At 35.5% G+C, this 11147-nt stretch overlaps 1 long non-coding RNA gene across 1 annotated transcript; it reads left to right on the forward strand.

Moving 5' to 3' along the window:
- Positions 1-252: 252 nt before the first annotated feature.
- On the forward strand, positions 253-9410 carry LOC141416907 (uncharacterized). The gene is made up of 3 exons (XR_012441529.1): positions 253-2339; positions 3036-3159; positions 7292-9410. It is a non-coding gene; the product is annotated as an uncharacterized lncRNA (long non-coding RNA).
- Positions 9411-11147: the final 1737 nt, after the last annotated feature.

An 11147-nucleotide genomic window follows, 5' to 3' on the forward strand; every position in this document is an offset into this window, starting at 1 on the left:
GAGATCAGGAGGATCACACTTTGAAGCCAGCCCAGGCAAATAGTTCGTGAGACCCTTTCTCAAAAAAACCTATCACAAAAAATTGGGCTGATGGAGTGGCTCAAGGCGAAGGCCCTGAGTTCAAGCCTGAGTACCAAAAAGAAAAACTCATATGGAACATGAAATTGATCAAAAGAGAATTTTACAAAAATATAGGATCCTATAATAGCTAAGACTTGAAAAGGATGATTTAAAATTTAAAGGGCAGGGGAAGGCAGGCTTATTTACTATTTGTGGAATCTGTAGACAAATCTTTCTTTTCTGACCTTGAGGTTGGAGGTAGGATTTATCAATTAAAACTTTCATAATAAAACCACATTTATTAGTGACAAAAATGTTCTCTGTTTACATCCATATATGCTTAGGTGGTAAGATGTGATGGGATGTGAATTAGTCTGCAATGATTCTTGCCTTGGATATTTTCCACAAGTATGATAATAGGATACAATCTTCACAATAGGCAGGATCCAGAGCCCAGCCTATAAAATATGAAAATTTAATTTTACATGTAAAAATCTTCCTAGATTTTTCCCTATAAATACTTTAGTACAAAAGTAAAAAATATATATATAATAAAAATAAGAAGAACTTTGAACCATCCCTCTCTTTTTTATTTTGACAGTACTGACTGGGTTTTGAACTCAAGGCATTGCACTTGCTAAGCAAGCTCTCTGTCACTTGAGCCATGACCTCAGCCCTGAACTATCTTTTTTATTTAATGTCTGGACTTTTATGAATCCACCTTAAAATCTACATTTCCCCTTATTTTGTCAGGAGGAAAATGGCATACAATGGGAAAGAGCAAAGATGAGAGGCATTTCTGCTGTCTAGAAGCTGATTTGCCAGTCTCACTCTCCACACCTCTGCAGTTTTCTGCCACTTTGCTACATTTCAGAAAGAAATTGCTTCATTAAATGGCTGCTAGCCCAGTGTATATTTTAGATATTTTTCTCTCCTATGTGAGAAGGTAAGTTCCTCCAATTTTGGAACAGCATGACAATATGTCAGTAAGGTAAGTAGATGTCCTAAGTCAGATACTTTCATGCAAGCATGAGAGAAAGAGATTAAGAGAGACAGAGAGAGAAAGAGAGAGAGAAAGAGAGATAGCAAGAGCATCAGAGAAAGAGAAAAGGGTGAGAGAGTGAAAAGGAAGGAGGGACGAACAAAGGAAGGAATATCTTTTGTGAGTTTTTCTCTGCAAAATAGCTTATACTTTCAAAGATCTACTTCCTGACATTACATAAATAGGAACAAGGCATTTATCAAGGCAGATTTTTTCCCCTCCAACCAGGAAAATTTATAGAAATTTTAGCATCTTTGTTTTTGCCTAATGTCAAGGCATAAGAAAGATGGGAGTAAGTATTGTGGTAGTAAGCACTACCTGGGTCCATTTTGCTTCCTGACTGTGGGTTCAGGAGTCATTGTTTTCTACAAGTATTATATGAAAATCTTTTTTCTTCCTTGTATTTTGGAATTACTTTCCTGAAATGTTTTTCTCTCTTCAACCAAAGTACTAGTTTATACTTTAATTCAGATCAAGTTATGGGATGGTATAGTTTTCTGTGGTGCATTATTTCCTTACTTGGAAGTTGGGGCAAAGGGTTTATCACATTTTTTTTCTTAGCACTTCCATTCAAGTTAGCTATGAAAGCATATTATACCACTGAATAACAGATGTGGCAGATTTTTACAGCTTTGTGAATAGATTTGCCATTTTTGTTTGGGTTGCTGAGTCAGGAAATTGGCATTCTACCTCTTGTGCCTTTAAAAGTATTTTCTGTGACTTCATTTTTTTTTTCTGACAGTTGAAGCAGAAAGGTGGATTAGCTTTCTTGATTCCAATAATCTTCCCTGTAGTATATTGCTGGTACGCTTTTGTGTCAGATAAGTTATGTGAAGAAGAAGAAAATGTCACCTGGCAAATGTGACAGACAGTGTTTGAGGGAAAGTGTGAATGGTATTTCTTGTCATTGATAGGTCTCCAAGAATCTTTAAAAAAAGAAAAAAGCAAAAGCATTTTTTTGAAATATTTGAATCGGATGTGTTTTTCTGCCAAATTTACTGAAAGATTACCATGCAAATGTCAATTTTTGTTTTTAGAACAGACTTAAATTGAGATAGTTATAAGAGTGTTCTACTTGATATCATTCTATATTTGAGAGATCAGAAGGTGTTCTTCATGGTACTTGAAGCCTTCTGGTTTTTTTTTTTTTTTCAGGTTATCGGACAGTAGGTCATGTCTCAGAAAGACCCACTCTTTTCTGCTACAAAAGACAGAGACAAAAAGACAATAATATCTGGTAAAAATGTGTGACTGTGTTCTGATGTGTCATCATGTTTAGTTTCTTTTTACTCATTCATAGCCTTTTGATTAAATATAACTGCTCAGGCTTGCTGACCATCTAAGTGAAGTTGAACTAACTTTTCTTGAATTTTCGTCTTTGTTTTTATAATCACTCACTATGTTTTTTTTAAATATTCAACTTTCCTATTGAATCACATATCTTTTGTACATCAAGACAATTTAAATCATAGTTAAAATACTCTCCATATGTTTGAGGTAAGTACTCATCTCTGAAAACTCTGTGGATAATGTGAAGGAACTGCATACTAAGGGAAGATTAAAAAGGAAACTAAATGATCTTTTCTCTTTCTTTTTTCTTTTATGTATTGTTTTTGTTATCTTTTTTTTTGTTTGCTTTATTATTCATATGTGCATACAAGGCTTGGGTCATTTCTCCCCCCTGCCCCCACCCCCTCCTTTACCACCCATTCCGCCCCCTCCCTCTCCCCTCTACCCCCTCAATACCCAGCAGAAACTATTTTGCCCTTATTTCTAATTTTGTTGTAGAGAGAGTATAAGCCATAATAGCAAGGAACAAGGGTTTTTGCTGGTTGAGATAAGGATAGCTATACAGGGAGTTGACTCACATTAATTTCCTGTACGTGTGTGTTACCTTCTAGGTTAATTCTTTTTGATCTCACCTTTTCTCTAGTTCCTGGTCCCCTTTTCCTATTGGCCTAAGCTACACAATGGAATTTTATGCAGCCATGAAGAAGAACGAAATGTTATCATTCGCTGGTAAATGGATGGAATTGGAGAACATCATTCTGAGTGAGGTTAGCCTGGCCCAAAAGACCAAAAATCGTATGTTCTCCCTCATATGCAGACATTAGATCAAGGGCAAACACAACAAGGGGATTGGAATTTGAGCACATGATAAAAGTGAGAGCACACAAGGGAGGGGTGAGGATAGGTAAGACACCTAAAAAACTAGATAGCATTTGTTGCCCTTAGCGCAGAGAAACTAAAGCAGATATCTTTTATGTATTTTTGTCTATGCGTGAGATTGAACCCAAGGCCTCCCTAGCACTTGCTAGGCAGGGACCCTACCATTTGAGCCACACCCAGCTCCAGATGATTCTTCATATGAACTAAGCAGAAATTAACAGTTGGGTATTAAATTTGAGTTCTTTGCCTTAAAGACATCACACCTTGTCTTTGTGTGATGTTAAGACATAATCATAAAATAAAACTGCAAAAAAGTTTTGTGGTTCAGGCTAGGGCTCACTTAATTTTTCACACAAGGGAAAGAAAGACAACGTTACAATGGATCATGGCTTTTATTAAGAAGGACTGCAGATTGCTTGCTAATCTTTTCAGTCAAAAGCAAATATTTTCAATACCATATTGGATGAATTTTTTTTCCTTCTTGACAGAAGAGTTCATGTTAATATAAATAATCTTAAATGCTAAGTCTCATTTAGTTGATTACCAGCTTTCAATGAAAATGCAACATTCTCATTGAGAGTTCCTGTCTTGCCTTCCTTTTAGTATTTATTTGGTCTGTAACAATTAAATAGGGATGAATCAGCTCCTTTGGTTCTCAATTGTCTCCAATTTAGTAATTGAGCATTGCCAGAATAAGAAAACTCCCCTAATCATTCTCAAGATGTCTTACTATTTGCCACCCAGTCTTCTCAATCTAATCAGCAATCAACAGAGAATTTACTGGGACCATGCAGAGACTGTATAGGAATTTTATTGCTTTGAGGTTTAGTGAACAGAAAAAAGAGATCATAGAACATGAGTAAAGAGAAAGAAATAGAACAAGAAAATCAGTAGTACGTCCTTTAATTTTAGAAAAAGACACTAAGGGAAATAATGTAGATAAATATAGAAAAGAAGGAAAGCTTGAAGAAAAATGAAGAAATAGTTGCCAACACTGCATTTTTCTATATGTGTGATAGACATTTCCCCATAAATATACCCTTCTCTGTCCTTCACAAACACAACCTAGGCTTTGAATAATCAGGTTGGATCTGCAAGATGAGTTAAGAAAACCCTAGGGACACACAGAGAAATAGGCAGTTATCTATAGGGAGATAGATTACACCTCTAATTCACAAACGTGTGACTCCTTCCTAGGTCAACTCCAGTGCTAACAGTAGTTGCCAGCTCCCTGGTTTTCCTTTAGGAAATCTGCTTCTGTAGAAAATGTGAAATGAGCAAGATTTTAGGAACAGATGAAAGAGAAAAGTAAATGGAAGTATAATTTGTGTTAGAAATATGTATATATATATATATTTCTGGGAAAGTTGATTGTGAGAAGGGCACATGCATTATTTTCCCCTGCAAATATTTATTAGAATTGGGTTTAGGTTTAAAAAGGCAGACTAATCTGAAACTTGATATTTTCTAAATAATCTAAAATGTGGTATGATTCAAATTTTATAAGACCTGTCCCAATCATCAAATACAGATTATGTTTTTTTCCTTAAATTGCTCATATAAAATTAGTATTTGCCTTTAAAGAGTAAGAGTTAGTAAAGCTGCATTCTGTCAGCAGCTTTATCATAATTTTCTGTGTGTTTATTAGGCCAAAACATGCATGAGATGTGTTTCACACCCAGTCAACCCTCCCTATCTGTTGGTATTTTGTGAGTTATATTTAACAAGAAGTACAATTAGTCCCAAATTGGCCAACTTCCCGACAGTGCAACTTTTTAGTTTTCATTTTGGGGGGATTTATAAAAATCAAAATGAAATACTTTTGACACTTTTATACATGGGCTCCATAGCCATAGATTCAATTGCCAATCAAAAATATTCAGAGAAACAATTGCATCTGTATTGAACATTTAGACTTTTTTCCTTATCATTATTCCCAAAATAATATAGTATAACAAACATTTCCATAGCATTAACCTTGCATTAGGCATTATAAGCAATCTAGAGATGATTTAAAAGTATATGGAAGTATGTACATGCATTATATGAAAATACTCAGTCATTTTATATGAGACTTGAGCGTCACAGGGTTTGGTGTTCACAGAGGATTCTGAAACAGATTCTTTTGTTAATACCAAGGGCAACTTGATATGCACATACCATGGTATGGTTGCAAATAGCCATCACCAACAAAGTGCCAGAGATGATGTGATTTGGTGTGATCTAAGAGTTATCAGGAATGATTCATTTATATTCAGGAAACCACTCCAAATCTGAAATAAAGAGAAACAATAGCATGAGAAAAAGGATGAAACCATAGTAACTTTGCAAGGAAGAAAGGATGAAGGACCTTCTCCTCTTTAGCCAAAGCCATGAGTATTGTACCTGTGACCCATGACTTTTGAGACAGAAAACTTGACCTTCACATTGCTGAGAACAGTTGACAACCACCAAGAAATCTATGGCTGCTGAGAGTACTAATGCTTTGTACCCAGCTGTGACCCTAAAAGAACAAAAACAATGAATCCACATGCCTTCTTGAATTTTATCATTTTCCTCAACATCTCAGACACTGTTCTTAGTTCAAAGCATACAGCTATGAATAAACAGACAAGAACCCTGCTCTGGGGAATCTCATGAACTGGGGTGGTAGGGGAAGTTATCAGTAAACAAACACACCAATGGGATCATTTCAGACTGATTTATGGGGTAATTATGCAGATTTAGATTGGTGAAAAAAGAAGTCCTCTCTGAGGTGGTAACTTTGAAATGAGATCTGAATATGGGGGTGGTCATCAGGCACCGAAAATATAGGGTAGATATTTGCAGTGAATGTTAACTAGGGTACTTAGCCCATAATTATCAAAACCATTTCTATACTTATAGAGCTTCTGTATGACCTAGTGCTAAGCATTTCTGAGAGTTCTGGTAATTTCCATGCAGATCCTGTATTAAATATAATACCGTACATCCCTTAAGCATTCTTTGAATTTCTTATAAAATCCATCTGTCATCCTTTATACTCAGGCATATTTCTTCTGTTAAGATAATCACCTTCCCCTTTGGTCTTTCAATATTAACTATTGTTCCTTTCACGCTCTCTTGGCATCCTCAGCATTTAGAGGGAGCGTTAATTTGAAAAAAATATTGTATTATGCAAAAACTTTGTTTAGACAGAGGGTATATCTTGGCAGGAACAAGTTTTTTTTTTTTTTTTGTCTAAGATTCAAAACCATTTTGTATCACTCTGTTAACTTTCAAATCATAGAGCTATATCTTCAGTAGTAACTGAAATGCTATATTTCTAGTTTCAGACCACTTACATGTTCAGTGATTTCTTTATAATACTAGCATTCACTTCTTAAGCTTAATCCTACTTATAGACAGGGCAGAGATGGTCATCAAGTATTCTGAAGGTTTGATTTCAAGGACAAAAGTCCTGCTTATAGTTGCCAGAAATTGTCTACATTCTCACAATTTCTATTTCATCACTGTCAGTCTCAGCTGGGTGACACTGTGACTAGTCCTTTGTACCAGTGCCAGTGAATCTTATTGTTTTTCTGGGATCTTTTCTTGATAAGGGAAGGACTAGAGAGTAGGAAGACATTGTGTTTATATCAGGGAGTAAGATGAAATAAGATTTAGAAGGCCTGAAATTTACTCATCCCCAAAGAGAAAAACCTCTGAACAATAGGGAGACTGAGTTACCAAAATGAAATGATTTCCAGGAAGCTATGTCTCTGCAAAAAAAGGTGCTGACATAGGAAATTATTAATATCACTGATGTATCATTCTATTTATTAGAAAATTCTTTGGGATTTCTTAAAAAATTCATTTTGTGAGAACTATGAGAAATATGAATAAGGAATTTCCTTACCCTGTAGGGGCTTATGATTTATGGGAAGGATGGGAAATGAAGGAAACTGATGTTGGGAGACAATATCCCTTGGGTCAATCACATTTCTTTATGTCTTGTGAGCAGAGACACTGATTTCCTTTGCTTTGGGCTATCTCTCTAAGGATGTTTATACAATGAACTGATTAGAAGACAGCAAAGGAAGCCACCTTTGGAGCAAAGCACAGGTTTGTTTGTTGTTCAATATAATAGCAATAATGTCTCTGCTATGGTTTGGGTTTGTACTCACAAAGTTTTATATGCTGGTAGATCATCCCCTGTGTGTCAGTGTTAAGAATGGGCTCAAGTGGGAGGCCATTAGGTCATGGAGCAGCTGTCTCAGAATATGCTGGTCTCATGGACTGAGTTAGTTCTTCTAAGAGTGAGTTGTTACAAAGTGAGGCCATCCCATGCGCTTGGCACCTTCTGCACATGGATGGCTTTCTTATCTCTTCTTTGATATGTTGGTACATACCTGAGGTGGCCCTCACCAGAGGCCACAGTGATACAACTCCCAGATCTTGGATGTCAGCCTCCAAAACTGAGGTAAATGAATCTCTTTTCTATTGATATTACTCAGTGTTAGGTTTTTTGTTATAGCAACAGAAAAGGTTCAAAATTCAAGCATGCTTGCTATTCAGTATAAAGAATTTGGGTTCCCTGAGCTGAAAGTTCCTCTTAAAGATGTAGCCCACTGCTTAGGCAGACACCATTTGGTATTTTGTGTTACCCTATGGGAAGTGGAATTAAGGGAACTGGTTCAAATGCTGATATTCTTGCTAGTGATTATCTTTGTGTTATTAAGTACTTTGTCTCTGACCCAGGAGTTTTATGTCATCTGCTAACATTCATGAATCTGATAAGCAAATGTGTAATCCTTCATTAAATCTCAGACTCTTCAAAATTCGTGACATGCAACATGCTTAATTTAAAACAATGTATAATGAGTGCTATAAAGAGAACAATGGCCATTAATAGAAATATAAACAAACCCTCAGGAAGGTGTATTTGAGAAATAATTTTGGAGGGGAAGAATTAGAAATTAGAATTTGAATTTGATGGGGGTATTGGAGAAAGGGTAAGGCTTCAACCGTTGGAATGTCAGGGAAGGGTATGCCCAACAGTGGGAATAGTTTGAGTAAAATCTAAGGACATGTTTGACAGTGAAGGACTGGTTACACTGGACGGTGTAGGTGGAGTGGGCAGAAGAGAAGAAGGAGAAATGAGCCTTTAAAAGAGAGTATCATCCAACTTTTGGGGGACTTAAATGTGTGATTTTGTCTTTTCTGCACTAGAAGCATGGAAGATTTGTTTTATAAGCAAGTTTTATATCTAAGTATTCTGTACTGAAGAATCGATTTTGATGCTAGAAAAGCATAACATTTGAATAATTTCTACTCTTCAAAAATGAGGGCTGGCATTTTCTTAAAATTGCTAGACAATGCTGATTTTGTTTTTTCTTTATTGCTTTAAAAAAAAAAAAGACAGCATAGACACTAGTTTCACTGTGCTGTTCACAAGCAACTTGAATGTAAGATAGGTGGCATTGCTGGGACCATGAGAATCCAGGGCATCTGCTCTTGGAACTATGTAATCTGTGGTTCTAGAAAATGGTAAACAACTCTGTAGTCAGAGAAGCACAGCTTTCCTTTCAGACCATTCAGATTTATTCAAGAGACATTCCAAGTCTGCTTCTTGCAAAGAAAGAGAAATCAAACTAAATATGCATATATTTCCCAGAAATACAGTTTAAAGAATGTAACCGTCATCTCTTAAAAGACCTTAGTAAATGTCAATGATTTAAAAGTACACTCAATGCCACATCAAGGACCACACTTGCTAGAAACAGCTCATTCATAATCTGAAGAAAGCAGTCAGAAATAAAATGCAGAAATATAGCCTTTAAGAAAACTTAGCAGTTGAGTCTCGATAGGATTGATGTTAAAAAGTTCTGGCAATAATGATATTTACTACAATAGTACAATATGAAAGCATCAAGGTCACTTCCTAAATGTTCTTTCACTATGTTGCTTTCCAGAAGTGTAAATATGACAGAGTGTCTAGAAGTTGCCTAACAGTGGTTTTATCATAAATTCTGAATGATAAATGACTTTCACACAGTCCTAAGCATCCCACAATGTGCTCTAATAATATTGAGGCAAATTCTTATGATGAATACAAATCACCCCTAAAACCCACAATACATCATGTTGAGAAATATTACAACAAGAATGGAAAAGAAAATGAAACTTTAAATAGGCACATGCTTTTATGCATTTTGACTATAATTTGTATACTTTCCACCTACTCCCTCAATCTAGTAATAAATATTATTAGGACAAATAAGAAAATATCTATTTCTTTGAAAACTTAATTTGTGAAAAAAGGCAGCATTTCTATTATAAGATATTAACATTATAATTTCTACTTAGATCTAGAATAATAATCTATGATAATGCTTTACACATGTTCCCTTTGGAAAGGATATTTTGCTTGTACTCTTATTGAACTGTATAATAATTTTAAGAAATAAATATTTCCATTTAATAAAAAAAGAGACAAGGCATTAAAATCAATAAATGTAATAAACCACATTAACAGAAGCAAAGACAAAAACCACTTGATCATCTCAATAGATGCAGAAAAAGCTTTTGATAAGATCCAACACCATTTCATGATAAAAGCTCTAAGAAAACTAGGAATAGAAGGAAAGTACCTCAACATTATAAAAGCTATCTATGGCAGACCTACAGCCAGCATTATACTTAATGGAGAAAAACTGAAACTATTCCCTCTAAAAGCAGGAACCAGACAAGGATGCCCACTATCCCCACTCCTATTCAACATAGTACTGGAATTCCTAGCCAGTGCAATTAGGCAAGAAGAAGGAATAAAAGGAATACAAATAGGTAAAGAAACTGTCAAAATATCCCTATTTGCAGATGACATGATCCTATACCTTAAAGACCCAAAAAACTCTACTCAGAAGCTTCTAGCCATCATCAATAGCTATAGCAAGGTAGCAGGATATAAAATCAACATAGAAAAATCATTAGCATTTCTATACACTAACAATGAGCAAACTGAAAAAGAATGTATGAAAACAATTCCATTTACAATAGTCTCAAAAAAAATCAAATACCTAGATGTAAACCTAACAAAAGATGTGAAAGACCTCTACAAGGAAAACTATACACTTCTGAAGAAAGAGATTGAGGAAGACTATAGAAAGTGGAGAGATCTCCCATGCTCATGGATTGGTAGAATCAACACAGTAAAAATGTTGATACTCCCAAAAGTAATCTACATGTTTAATGCAATTCCCATCAAAATTCCAATGACATTCATTAAAGAGATTGAAAAATCTACCTTGAAATTTATGTGGAAACACAAGAGGTCACGAATAGCCAAGGCAATACTCAGTCAAAAGAACGATGCAGGAGGTATCACAATACCTGACTTCAAACTATATTACAAAGCAATAATGATAAAAACAGCATGGTACTGGCACAAAAACAGACATGAAGACCAGTGGAACAGAATAGAGGACCCAGATATGAAACCACACAACTATAACCAACTTGTCTTTGACAAAGGAGCTAAAAATATACGATGGAGAAATAGCAGCCTCTTCAACAAAAACTGCTGGGAAAACTGGATAGCAGTCTGCAAAAAACTGAAACTAGATCCATGTATATCACCCTATTCCAATATTAACTCAAAACGGATCAAGGATCTTAATATCAGACCACAAACTCCAAAGTTGATACAGGAAAGAGTAGGAAATACTCTGGAGTTAGTAGGTATAGGTAAGAACTTTCTCAACGAAACCCCAGCAGCATAGCAACTAAGAGATAGCATAGATAAATGGGACCTCATAAAGCTAAAAAGCTTTTGTTCATCAAAAGAAATGGTCTCTAAACTGAAGAGAACACCCACAGAGTGGGAGAAAATACTTGCCAACTATACATCAGACAAAGG

The sequence above is a fragment of the Castor canadensis genome, chromosome 14 (assembly GCF_047511655.1).
Source record: "Castor canadensis chromosome 14, mCasCan1.hap1v2, whole genome shotgun sequence".
In the NCBI taxonomy this organism is placed as follows: domain Eukaryota; kingdom Metazoa; phylum Chordata; class Mammalia; order Rodentia; family Castoridae; genus Castor; species Castor canadensis.